Consider the following 14,145-nt stretch of genomic DNA (forward strand, 5'->3'; position numbering starts at 1 on the left):
AAAAAGGAAGAGTCGATTGGGACCAACATTTGACGGAGATAGGGGGCAGCGCAATTAATTGGTTTCCTCGTTGGAAGGAAGGCAAGGAAGAAGTTCTTTTCTCGTGTGGGGACTACCCTAATGTTCCATTGATAGGGACTAGGGGTTGTATTAATTATAATCCCGTACTCGCCATAAGACAGCTAGGGTACCCCATGAGGGGAGCGCCAACGGAAGGGAGTCTCTCACCTTTCCTTGTGAAAGATTTAGGCGCGCAAGGTCTCAAGGTTATACAAAGAATCCACAAGGCGTGGAGGAGTCCGTTGAGGAAAGACAAGGAGCTTAGGGGCATCCGTAATGGCGTCATCAGAGGTTATCATGGATGGCTAAGAATTCACACGCGAGGGTTAGATTGGCTCTCCAAGTTGAAAGTTATCGATGAGGAGAACTTCGAAGCTCCGGAGGAAGATGAAGAAGTCCGAGCTCTAAAATTAGAGCTAGGGAAGGCAAGACTCGCCAAGGAGAAGTTCAAATCAGCTGCTACACACATCCGGAAAGAGTGCCCTGAGTTACAAGAGGAAAACGCGGCCACTGCAAGAGCCCTTGAACAAGAAACCAAAAGGGCCCGCAAGGAGGAATATGGCCGAGAGAAATTCCGAGGAGCATTGTGGGGTAGCAACAATGAGCTCAAGCTCCGAAGAAAGGAAAGAGATCGGTCACGGGTGCATGGCATGATCTTAAAAGAAGAGTTAGTTGCTTGCGCGAGGTCCAAAAAGAGTTTGGCTCAACACTTGGAAGCCACGGAGCAAAGCATGCTAGCTATCATAGGGCAATACAAGGAAGAGTTGAACCAGTCTGTGGCCCATGAACAAAAGCTAGTGGAGGATTTTGCACAGTTGTACGCCGAAAAAGAAGCAAGAGGGAGGGTGATTGATGCTTTGCATCAAGAAGCGACTATGTGGATGGATAGGTTCGCCTTGACCTTGAATGGAAGTCAAGACCTCCCGCGTCTATTAGCCAAAGCAAAAGCCATGGCCGAAGTGTTTACGGCCCCCGAGGAGATTCAAGGGCTAATCAATTACTGTCAACACATGATAGATTTGATGGCCCACATAATTAGAAACCGTTAGGGTCTCTTGTAACACTTTGTATAATCTTGGCTAGATGAAAGCTTTGTTCTTTTTATAAAATGAGAAGTTTTGAACTCATCATGTTATCTAAAAAACCCTGGGGTGGATCCGAGTGCTCCGATCATTCATTTGCATATTCATGTTTTGATGGCATACTCACCATTGTTTATTTCTTTAGGAATTTCATCATAACTAAGAAAACACCAAAGCACCCCTATAACACTCGATCCAGAAAAATGGATAATGAAGAGGGCGTGCAGGAACAGATGAAGGCCGATCTATCGACTTTAAAAGATCAAATGGCTTCCATCTCGGAGGTCATGTTAAAACTCCAGAAAACTATAGAGGATAAAGCCACGGAAACCGCCTCCAGTACAGTTAGGGAAGCGGAGCCGGTGCTGCAGCCCGCCTTAAATCCTGGCCGAGACAGAAACACGGCCGTGTTTGGTCGAAGGTATAGTCCGCAAGCTTATCCTTATGGCTTGCCTCCGGACTTCACCCCCCATGCCACCCCGGAAGATTTAAGCCAAGCCCCGACTTTCGAGGGGCAACTCCCACCTTATGATGACTATCCCAGGCAAGACGATGAGGAAGGAGATACCCATCTTGGCCCCCTGCTCCACCTCAAAGATCCGTCCCCCTATGAACTACCCCAACCGAACATAGTCCGCCATATCCCGGCTTCACCCACACCTACAAAAGAATCTGTTCCCTTCGCGGAAGATAAGGAGAAGATGAAGGCGCTTGAAGAGAGGTTAAGAGCAGTGGAGGGCCTTGGCAATTACCCATTCTCGGATTTGGCGGATTTATGTCTCGTGCCCAACATCGTCATCCCTCCCAAGTTCAAAGTACCAGACTTTGATAAGTACAAAGGGATGGCATGTCCAAAAGGGCATCTCCGGATTTATTGCCGAAAGATGGGGGCGTATTCCGCGGACGAAAAGTTGTTGGTCCATTTCTTTCAAGACAGCTTGGCCGAAGCAACTGTAGCATGGTATACCAATCTGGAGGCTTCCCAGATCCGATCATGGAAGGACTTGGCAACTGCCTTCATTAGGCAGTACCAGTACAATACAGACATGGCTCCCGATCGGAACCAGCTTCAGAGTATGACTAAGCGAGAGCATGAGTCCATTAAGGAATATGCCCAAAGATGGAGAGATCTCGCAGCCCAAGTCGTACCGCCCATGACGGAGAGGGAGATGATCACAATTAGGGTAGATACGTTACCCACGTTCTACTATGAAAAGCTGATAGGCTACATGCCAGCTAACTTTGCGGATCTCGTCTTCGCCAGAGAAAGGATTGAATCCGGACTACGAAAAGGAAAGTTCGAATATGCTGCCAATATGGCCCCCAACAACAACAGAAGAGCCCCAATAGTGGGCGCGAGGAAAAAGGAAGGAGACGCCCACGCGGTCACCACCGCCCCGAAGTGGATGAAAGCACCCCAAAATATCCAAAGCTCATACCAACCCAATCCCCCAAATTTTTTAATCCGAGCCGGGAATTCCCTCCCGACTCAAGTAAAAGGACCACCCGCAGCAGAAAGAGTGCCGGCCCAACGCACAGCTCCAGCCACTCCCTGGCCAGTTAATAATACAGCCCCCAGCGTGACCTATAAATATGCACAGCACCCGCCCCCGAAAGACAACTTCCCTCCTATTCCTATGGCATACTCCGAGTTATGGCCTTCATTATTGGAGAATCATTTGGTGGTGGCCATACCCGGGAAGGTCCTCCAGCCACCCTACCCCAAGTGGTATGACCCGGGTGCCAAGTGTGTGTACCATAGTGGAGTTCCCGGACACAACATTGACTCCTGCCTCCCGTTCAAATATAAGGTATGGCATCTAATCAGTGCCGATTGGCTATCGTTTCAAGAGGAAGGCCCAAATGTTAGAACCAACCCGCTAGCTAGTCATGGAGAGGCTAGCGTGAGCGGCGTCGAAGAGGATGGGCCATCGCGGGCAAAGAGATTAGGAGAGGTAGCTACTTCTAGACGCTTCATCTATCAATCACTGCAAGCGGCATGCATGGTCTCCCGTGGCGGAGGCGAAAGGGACGAATGTTTGTTTCACCTTGGGGAGTCGCACGACATGGAAACCTGTCCCGCGGTAGAAGAATTGCTTCAGCAGCTCATGGACTGGGGGCAGCTTGAAGTGTCCATAGGAGGGAGGGAAGAACCACAAATTTGCATGCAGTCGGAAGAGAAGAGGGTTCCTCTAACCCCCAAGGCCCTAGTGATATGTTTTACTAGAAAAGGTACCGGCTCCACACCCATATACCCCCGGGCGGCGCCTAAGCCAACGCCATTTGCATATCAAAGTAATAAGGCCGTTCCGTGGAAGTATACCCCTCCCGCGTCCAGCGAAAGAGTTGCAACAGAAGTTGACTCCCTATCAGCTAAGGTAACCAACATCACCGGCCTCAGCGGCGTAACCCGCAGTGGTCGGGTGTTCGCTTCCCCTCACCCGGCGGAATTGCCCTCCAAAGGGAAAGCGCCCATGATCCAAGAGCCCACAGACATAGCCACCCCCTTGAAAGAAGTAGATCCTCACGTAGTAAGAGGGGCCGAAAAGAAAGAAGGACTTCAAGGAAAAACAATGACTTTGGAAGAAGCCCATGAGTTCCTCCGCCTCATCCAACAAAGCGAGTTTAAGGTAGTCGAGCAACTGAATAAAACTCCGGCAAGGATCTCTTTGCTTGAACTACTCATAAACTTCGAGCCTTATCGTGCGCTGTTGATGAAGGTCCTTAACAATGCCCATGTAGCACATGATATCTCGGTGGAGGGTTTCGAAGGCATCGTTAATCATATAACCACCAACAATTATATCGCGTTTGCGGAAGAAGAGATTCCCGTGGAGGGGAGAGGACACAACAAGGCTCTACATGTGTCGGTGAGATGTATGGACCACGTTGTCGCAAAGGTACTTATCGACAATGGATCGAGTTTAAATGTAATGCCGAAGACCACTTTGGAAAAGCTTCCTTTTAGTGCATCACGTTTAAAACCGAGCTCGATGGTGGTGCGAGACTTTGATGGTACTCGGCGGGAAGTGATGGGGGAAATCGACATTCCCATTCAGATAGGCCCCCACACTTGCAACGTGGTGTTTCAAGTAATGGATATAAATCCCGCCTATAGCTGCCTCTTGGGAAGACCTTGGATTCATGCCCTGGGAGTGGTCCCTTCAACGCTTCACCAGAAATTGAAGTTCGCAGTGGGTGGACTTTTAGTGATAGTGTCGGGTGAAGAGGATATGTTAGTGAGCTGCCCCTCCTCCGCACCGTACGTAGAAGTGGCGGAAGAATCATTGGAAACGGCTTTCCAATCCTTTGAGGTGGTGAGCTGCGCCTCTGTGGAACCAAGTCCGTCGCTACCTTCTCTCTCCAAAGCGGCCATAATGGTGACGCGTGTTATGCTCAGGAACGGATTTGAGCCCAGAATGGGTCTAGGCAAGGACTGCCTTGGGAATGCCGACGTGGTCGATATCAAGGGAAATCCATACAAGTATGGATTAGGGTATGAGCCTGGGATGCCAGGGAGGAGGAACGTGCTGTCAAGATTTCGGGCGGATAGGGTATGGCTCGGCAGTATTAGCCAGTGTTTCACCAGCGCTGGAATGGTGTCCGAGGAGGAGGTGGCCGCAATGGAAGAGGAGTTCCCTCAAGACCCACCAAGTTTTGTGCAACCATGCCACCCCGATTCCCAAGTGGGGAACTGGCGCGTGATAAGCCGGTCAGAAGTCTATACCACTGATTCAATGTAATTAGAGCCTATAGATTTCCTTTCTCTTTTGTTTTGTGAAACCTACCTTATTAAATAAACAAAGAGATCTTGTTTCATTTGTTCTTGCAGCTCCACCTTTTTCTCATATCATTTTGCGTGTTTTTGTTTCTTTTGTCTTGTTTGGTATAGATATGAGGGTCGATTCTTTGAGGATCCTAACAACGAGGGTTTGACAATCGATTTCGACCGAGATATAAGCCAAACGATAAACGAGGCAGAGGAAGAGGACGTCCTGTCACCAGAGTTGGAGAGGTTGGTCGCTCAGGAAGAACGTGAAATGAAGCCTCACCAAGAAGAAACCGAATTGGTAAACTTGGGGACCATGGAGGAAAAGAAAGAAGTGAAGGTAGGAACCGATATGACCGCGCCTATCCACCAAGGCTTGATAACCCTTCTTGAAGAGTATCAAGATGTCTTTGCGTGGTCATATCAAGACATGCCCGGTCTGGATTCCGACATTGTGCAGCATAAGTTGCCTTTGAATCCTGGGTCTTCCCCGGTTAAGCAAAAGTTACGAAGAATGAAACCCGAGATGTCTTTAAAAATTATAGAAGAAGTAAGGAAGCAGTTTGATGTAGGTTTCTTAGCTGTGGCGCGGTACCCGGAGTGGGTGGCCAACATTGTCCCAGTCCCGAAAATGGATGGCAAGGTTCGAATGTGTGTAGACTACCGGGACTTGAACCGAGCCAGTCCTAAAGACAATTTTCCCCTGCCACACATCGATATATTGGTAGATAATACAGCCAAATTCGCCCTTTTCTCATTTATGGATGGTTTCTCGGGGTATAATCAAATAAAGATGGCACCCGAGGATGTAGAGAAGACCACTTTCTTCACCTTATGGGGGACATTCTGCTATAAAGTGATGGCCTTCGGGCTGAAAAATGTTGGGGCAACCTATCAGCGTGCCATAGTGGCATTGTTCCATGATATGATGCATAAGGAAATAGAAGTCTACGTAGATGACATGATTGCCAAGTCTCGGACTGAGGCCGAACACCTTGTCAATCTGCGTAAGCTGTTTGGAAGGTTGCGGAAATACCAATTAAAACTAAACCCAACCAAATGCACCTTTGGGGTGAAGTCGGGGAAGCTGTTAGGATTTATCGTAAGTCAGAAAGGGATAGAGATAGATCCCGAGAAAGTGAAGGCCATCCTTGAAATGCCGGAACCACGCACGGAGAAGCAGGTTCGGGGGTTTTTGGGCAGGTTGAATTATATTGCGAGATTTATCTCGCAACTCACCCCTACCTGTGAGCCCATTTTTAAGCTATTACGTAAGAACCAGGCGGTCCTGTGGAACAGTGATTGCCAAGAGGCCTTCGAGAAGATCAAACAGAGTCTTGCAAATCCCCCGGTGCTCATGCCACCTGTAACAGGAAGACCTCTTTTCCTGTACATGACCGTGTTGGACGAGTCTATGGGGTGCGTGTTGGGTCAGCATGATGATTCTGGGAAAAAGGAGCAAGCCATCTACTATCTGAGCAAGAAGTTTACCGCATGTGAGATGAATTACTCAATGCTGGAAAGGACGTGTTGTGCTCTGGTATGGGCATCACATCGGCTTAGGCAGTACATGCTCAGCCATAGCACATGGCTTATTTCCAAAATGGATCCCGTGAAATAAATCTTTGAAAAACCGGCCCTCACGGGACGAATCGCTAGGTGGCAGGTACTATTATCTGAATTTGATATCGTTTATGTCACCCAAAAGGCGGTAAAGGGAAGTGCCTTAGCAGATTATTTGGCCCAGCAACCCCTCCAGGATTATCGGCCGATGCACCCCGAGTTCCCAGATGAAGATATCATGGCCCTGTTTGAAGAGAAACGGACGCACGAGGACATAGACAAATGGATTGTTTGCTTCGATGGGGCATCTAATGCTTTGGGCCACGGAGTAGGGACAGTCCTTGTATCCCCGGATGATCAGTGTATTCCTTTAACGACTAGGCTAGGTTTTGATTGTACCAACAATATGGCCGAGTACGAAGCATGCGCCCTCGGGGTTCAGGCGGCCATTGATTTTGATGTAAAACTACTCAAGGTGTATGGAGACTCAACTTTGGTGATACGCCAGTTGAAAGGAGAATGGGAAACTAGGGATCCGAAGTTGATACCCTATCAAACTCACATCTTGAGGTTAGCCAAGTACTTTGACGACATTTCCTTCCACCACATACCTCAGGAAGAAAATCAAATGGCTGATGCATTAGCCACCCTGGCATCCATGTTTCAACTTGCCCCACACGGGGATCTGCCGTACATCGAATTCTAATCTCAAGGCAGGCCGACATATTGTTATGCAATAGAGGAAGAGCGGGATGGGAAACCATGGTATTTCGACATCAAACAGTATGTCGAGAACAAAGAATACCCACCAGGGATTTCTGACAATGACAAAAGGACGTTGAGGAGATTGGCTACTGGTTTCTTTGTAAGCGGTACCATCCTGTACAAACGAAACCACGACATGACCCTCCTACGATGCATAGATGCCAAAGAGGTGAACTTCATGATTGAGGAGATCCACGAGGGTTCCTTCGGGACACATGCCAATGGGCATGCTATGGCCAGAAAAATCCTTAGGGCCGGTTATTATTGGCTCACCATGGAAAGCGATTGCTGCGCTCATGTAAGGAAATGTCATAAATGTCAGGCATACGCGGACAATGTCAATGTTCCGCCACATCCTCTGAATGTTATGTCCTCCCCTTGGCCTTTTTCCATGTGGGGAATAGATGTCATTGGGGCCATCGAACCCAAAGCGTCGAATGGTCACCGCTTCATTCTTGTGGCGATAGATTACTTCACCAAATGGGTCGAAGTAGCTTCTTATATTAATGTCACAAGGAATGTGGTAGTTAGATTCATAAAGAAGGAGCTGATTTGTCGATACGGACTCCCCAGGAAGATCATTACTGACAATGGCACCAATCTGAACAACAAGATGATGCAGGAAATGTGTGAGGACTTCAAGATCCAGCATCATAACTCTACCCCTTATCGGCCAAAGATGAATGGGGCTGTAGAGGCTGCGAATAAGAATATTAAGAAGATTGTTCAAAAGATGATAGTGTCATACAAAGATTGGCATGAGATGTTGCCTTTCGCCCTACACAGATACAGAACCTCGGTGTGAACTTCTACTGGGGCAACGCCGTATTCCTTGGTTTATGGGATGGAGGCAGTACTCCCATTTGAGGTAGAAGTTCCTTCTTAGAGGATAATGGCGGAGTCAGGCCTAGAAGAGTCAGAATGGGCTCAAGCACGCTACGACCAACTTAACCTTATTGAAGGTAAGCGTTTGGCCGCCATGAGCCATGGACGTTTGTATCAACGAAGGATAAAGAACGCATTCGACAAGAAGGTACGCCCGTGCAAGTTCAACGAGGGGGACCTCGTGCTGAAGAAAATGTCCCATGCTGTTAAAGATAATCGAGGCAAGTGGGCCCCGAATTATGAAGGACCTTTCGTGGTGAAAAGAGCTTTTTCTAGGGGTGCTCTGTTACTCACCCACATGGATGGCGAGGAGTTGCCCTCGCCCGTGAACTCCGATGTAGTTAAACGATATTACGCTTGAAGTCTGGGGCAATCGAGAGGACCGTTGCATGTTTTTTATTTCTAAGTTTTTTCTCATTCTTCTTGGTTTCCTCTACGATTCCCATTCACTGTATTTGTCTCGTTTCTTTGAAAAGGAAAATGGGCGAGGTTTCAGTCCTCCCTTTGGTTTCAAACTTCGTGTTTTAATTTGTTATAACTTCAGCCCTCTTCGCTTGGTGTATGGGGTGCCCCAAACACTTATTTAAAATTGAATATAACCAGCCTTCACTAAGATAAAATCATCGCATTAGAAACATTCATACATGCACATGCACATGCATATCTTGTGATAGCAAGGAGCAGAATCGTCTCAGGCCACGGCCAGAAGTCAAGACAAGTCAATGGCAGAAATCGACCAAGGTAAGACGATGACCAGACACGATTGGCCATTGGATTTTTTGTTTCCTACTTAAAGGTACATAGGGACGGATGCAAGTGGGGATAGGGTCACGACCGACCGATCGTTGCCCCTTCCCGGCGCTAAACAAGCAGAGAACGTCGTTGCAAGGCAGCCCAGTATCCTTTGCATTCGCAGTTTCTTTTACTATTGTTTGTTTTAAATAAGTAATCGACACCTAATTCTAATTTAAGTTGGTTCAAGTGGGCAAACACTAACCCATAAGGAAGGAGGAGACATGGTTAATGTTCCCCTAAAAAAAAAAAGTACAAGTTAGCTCGCTTGGGCGAGCTGAGCTCGCCTGGGCGAGCAACCCCTGTACGAAAATATAAAGGGGTGGAGGGGGAACGCTTTCTTCACCCAAAACTCTTCCCCCTCACTTCAAAAACCCCCAAGCTCACGGGAACTACGAGAACAGCAGCTCCCAAGCTTCCATTTTTGAGTTTTTGCTTCCCTTTTCACGCTTTAATTCACTCCCCACAAGTAAGTGCAATTTCCCTTGGTCATTTGGCTCTCCATTGATGTGTTTTGGTGCTTTAGTTGCTCACTTTTTGCAAAATTCGTGAAGCAATTTGCATCTGAATCCATGCTTGTTTTGTGGAGTTGAGGACTTGAATGAGGAGGCCTTAGGCCTATATTGTATTCTGAAGCAATGGGGCATGGCACATTGCCCCCATTCTCTTGCAATTTATGTCCAAACATGCGCCCATCAAGTGCTCGGTGAAATGCCCCAATGATATATGAATATGATTTTGCAAAATTGGGATGGTGGGGCTGTTTTATGTATGTAGAGACAGCATAGGAAAGTCAAAATAGATGCCCAAATGCAATCCCAAGCTTAGGAACCCAAACTTTTTAGCTTCAATGTAAGAAAACATACTCATGACTAGGAACCCAAAATTTGGTTTTAGAATTAGATAAGCATGAAAATAGGGACTTGCTTGTAAGAATTCGGGCTACCCCATGATTGGTACTTTGCACCTAAGTAACGTGGGAAATGCTTTTCAATGGTATGTAGATATATGTGTAAATATAAGGGGCATAAAATTCCTCGCCAAGTATGGATAATTGTTTTCCTAAATGAATGTATGATAGCGTGGAATGCCTTTTTGAATGCAAATATGTGCAGGATGTAATTAGCTTTCAAATATGCATATAAATAAACATGAGTGAAACAGTAAAAATTTGTATGGTGTACTTCAAATGTATGTAAGTAGTTTGTGATAGCAAATGTTTAGGATATAAATTAGGTGTAAAGTTTGACGCAACACTTTGAGCATGAAAGTGTGTTTTCTTTTTCAGAATGTATATAGGTGTATGGCAATTAGAATATATTAGATGTTCTTGTATGTTGACATGGGTAATAGGATATTTTCTACACATGCGCGTGTGCATAAATGGATTACATGAGTTTGGTCTAAATCAGAGGGGTTAGCACGACATTTTTGCGTTAATATAAGAATTATCTTGTAAAACTAACTTCCAAATGTTTGTTCTCGCAGGAGATGGCCCCGAGGAAACTTGCCTCAAAGAGATCCAGGAAGGATAAAGCAGCCGAAGGAACCAGTTCCGCTCCCGAGTATGATAGTCACCGCTTTAGGAGCGCTGAACACCAGCAGCGCTTCGAGGCCATCAAGGGATGGTCATTTCTCCGGGAGCGACGTGTCCAGCTCAGGGACAACAAGTATACCGATTTCTAGGAAGAGATAGTTCACCGGCGGTAGGCATCACTGGTCACCCCCATGGCCAAGTTCGATCCAGACATAGTCCTCGAATTTTATGCCAATGCTTGGCCTACAGAGGAGGGCGTGCGAGATATAAGGTCCTGGGTGAGGGGTCAGTGGATCCCGTTTGATGCAGATGCTATCGGCCAGTTCCTGGGATACCCTTTAGTGTTGGAAGAGGGTCAGGAGTGCGAGTATGGCCAGAGGAGGAACCGGTCCGATGGGTTTGATGAGGAGGCCATCGCCCATTTGCTATGTATACCGGGGCAGGATTTTGCCCGGAGTGCTGCCGGGAGACGGGTGCGGATCATGCGCACCAACATGACCACCCTGACTCAGATCTGGATGACTTTGCTGCTCAGCAACATCCAGCCCAGCGATCATAATTCCGACCTCCCCCTGCCGAAGTGTCAGCTGGTGTATGCCATCCTGACACGGATGAGCATTCACGTGGCTCAGTTAATCGCTGATGCCATCTATCTATTTGCAGGTATGGCGCCGACCAGGCACCCTCTGGACCCGGATAAGTCCAACAGGGCCCTGGGATTTCCCGCCTTGATCACAGGACTCTGCCAGTCGTTCGGAGTCCCCATCGCACCTAGCAAAGTGATTCGGCCGCCCATCACCCGAGCTTTTATTGAGAAGTATTGCACACAGAGATAGGCCCAGGGGGATGCTCCGCAGGCCGCAGACGCGCCGCCACCTCATCAGGCTGGTCCAGTCGGATCATTTGATACGGAGCAGTATTTGCGGCATTTGGTTCGCCAGCAGGCGTCCAACCACCGGGCTCATGTACAGACCCATGATTGTCTTTACCAGATGAGCCTCAGCCTGCAGAGCCAGGGTTTTACTTCTTTTCCGTGCCCTACTCCGGACCAGTTCAGGGCAGAGGTCGCATGGCCTGGAGATTGGCCTGAGGCCCGGGCAGGAGGGGCGCCAGCAGAGGCACCAACAGAGGCTCCCGACGAGGCAGATGAGGCCCGCGAGGATGAGGAGATGACCGATTTACTTGATTTCTTAGGAGGGAGCGGGGCCACATGATTGGGAGATCCCTTAATCCATATTTCTTTTTGTTTCCATTTTTCCTGTTATATATTTTTGTTTGACTAAGGGACTAACGTTTGTTTCATGTTGATTGACTTTTGTTTTGTACATACATATCGTTTGAGTTGTTACGTCGGTACTTGTTTCATTGTTGTCAATAATGTTTGTTGAAATTCCGGGACCGTGTAAAGTTTTTCATTTAGGAACGTCGTCCTAAAAAATAAAATGAACCAAAAATCCTAATAAAATGAAAGAAGCGTTGTGAATAAAATGTCTGCGTATACAAAGAAAAAGGAAAGTGTGTATAAAAGGATTTTTTGTGTGTAAATGATGCGTGGAAAGGAATTCTTGTGTGTGTGAGCAACGAGTGTATATGAAGAAACTTTTGTGTGAACCATAAGTGTGTGTTGGGAAAAATGAAAAATCTTTGAACGTAAATAGGGTTTGTATATAGACCGTGTGACGTAAAGAGAAAGTGTTCCAATGCGTGTACAGAAAAAGTTTGTCATATATAAGAATATAGATGTACAAAGAAAGGTTTTCCTCATAAAGGACCACAGGTGTATAATTTATTGAATATATAAAAATGAAACAAAAAGGAAAAAGAAAGGAAAACCGCGAAGGTCGACATGTTATAGTTAAGAAGTATAAATCATTCGTAAAGAGCAAACGTATCTTCTGGAAACAAGGGACTGATGCTAAGAGTTTATTTTCCGGAATAACCGAGATAAGGATGGATGAATTCATTGAACTAATAAAAGAACATAATTGGAAAACTTTGGGTCTGTTTGTGTAAATTCCCAACCGTAGTATCACAATGCCATAAACGGGATGCTTGAGTGCCCACCTGGCTGTAGCCATGACTGATTTTGCACGTTGTTTTCAAATCATCATTGTCACGCGTGCCTTGTGGAGTAATATGGGAGTTTGGCCCGAGACCGACACCTTGACACCCAAATTTGTTTTGCCCCAGATATCAAGATTGGGTTCCCACGATAAAAGACCCCATTGAAACACAACCTTAGACTTTTTTGAACCTTGGCCTATCAAAAGAATCCTCATCCTTTCCCCTGAAGCAAAGGACAGTGGAATCTCCTCAAGGGAGAGCAAATAGAATGCTGAAACCCGATTTCCCAAAGAAAGGAAAGGAGGAAGTAGAAAGAAAAGGAAGAAACGAAAAGAAAAGAAAGAAAAGAACAATAAAAAAGAAAGAAAAAGAAGGATTCTTGATCGAAGATCGAAAGGAAGTGAAAATGGAAGAGATCAGAGGAAAACAGAGTAATTCTCGATCAATGAAAGAAAGGGAATGGAAAATCTTCAGACCAGATAAATTTTAGGCAAAATAAGTGACTGTCGGCAAAGGAAAACCCATTTTTGGTGTCTCTTCCTTTTGAATTGCCATTCAAAGTCATTCTCGACTGACGATATCCCACCCCACATGAACAAAGAGGAAAAGACCGAAACACCCAGCTTCCTCTCCAAAAAACACTATCCTCGAGAAAATCCTATTGGTCCGTGATCGTACGTTTGATCTTTGATTCGATAGGAAGTCGTGTGCAAAATAGAGTCATGGTGCAGTTATGGTTTGGGAATAGGATAAAACACTTGCCTTGTGAGTTTTATACACTATGAGTGATTTATTTTCTGCTTAGCCCAATGTTTCCCCTGTATGTCCATTTAAAAGCTAAAAGTTGACGTCCTGCCCTTCATTCTCGGTTACAAGGAAGATTACCCTTGGCACAAGTATATTGTTTCTCTAAGATATGGTGCTCTCGCGAATAATTTATTTTTCTTTACAACAAGCATGTTTGCCTTTCAGGTGGAAAAACCCGGTGGAATGTTCGGTCCCACCAACCACCATTTTCAGAGCCCCATGAATGCTATTGCCTAGCGCTGTTCATGTGTCCTCCACCTTCGAGTTTGGAGCTGTGTTTCATGATTGCCTAACTGCGGACCCTAAAGGCAATCCTCCATTATCCCCTTGTTTTTGGAGCCCCATGAATGTTATTGCCTAGCGCTGTTCATGTGTCCTCCACCTTCGAGTTTGGAGCGGTGTTTCATGATTGCCTAAGTACGGACCCTCAAGGCAATCCTCCATTCTCCCCCTTTTTTGGAGCCCCATGAATGTTATTGCCTAGCGCTGTTCATGTGTCCTCCACATTCGAGTTTGGAGCTATGTTTCATGATTGCCTAAGTGCGGACCCTCAAGGCAATCCTCCATTCTCCCCCTTTTTTGGAGCCCCATGAATGCTATTGCCTAGCCCTGTTCATGTGTCCTCCACCTTCGAGTTTGGAGCTGTGTTTCATGATTGCCTAACTGCGGACCCTCAAGGCAATCCTCCATTATCCCGTTGTTTTTGGAGCTCCATGAATGTTATTGCCTAGCGCTGTTCATGTGTCCTCCACCTTCGAGTTTGGAGCGGTGTTTCATGATTGCCTAAGTACGGACCCTCAAGGCAATCCTCCATCTCCCAT

Source organism: Glycine max, chromosome 17, assembly GCF_000004515.6.
Source record: "Glycine max cultivar Williams 82 chromosome 17, Glycine_max_v4.0, whole genome shotgun sequence".
NCBI lineage: Eukaryota > Viridiplantae > Streptophyta > Magnoliopsida > Fabales > Fabaceae > Glycine > Glycine max.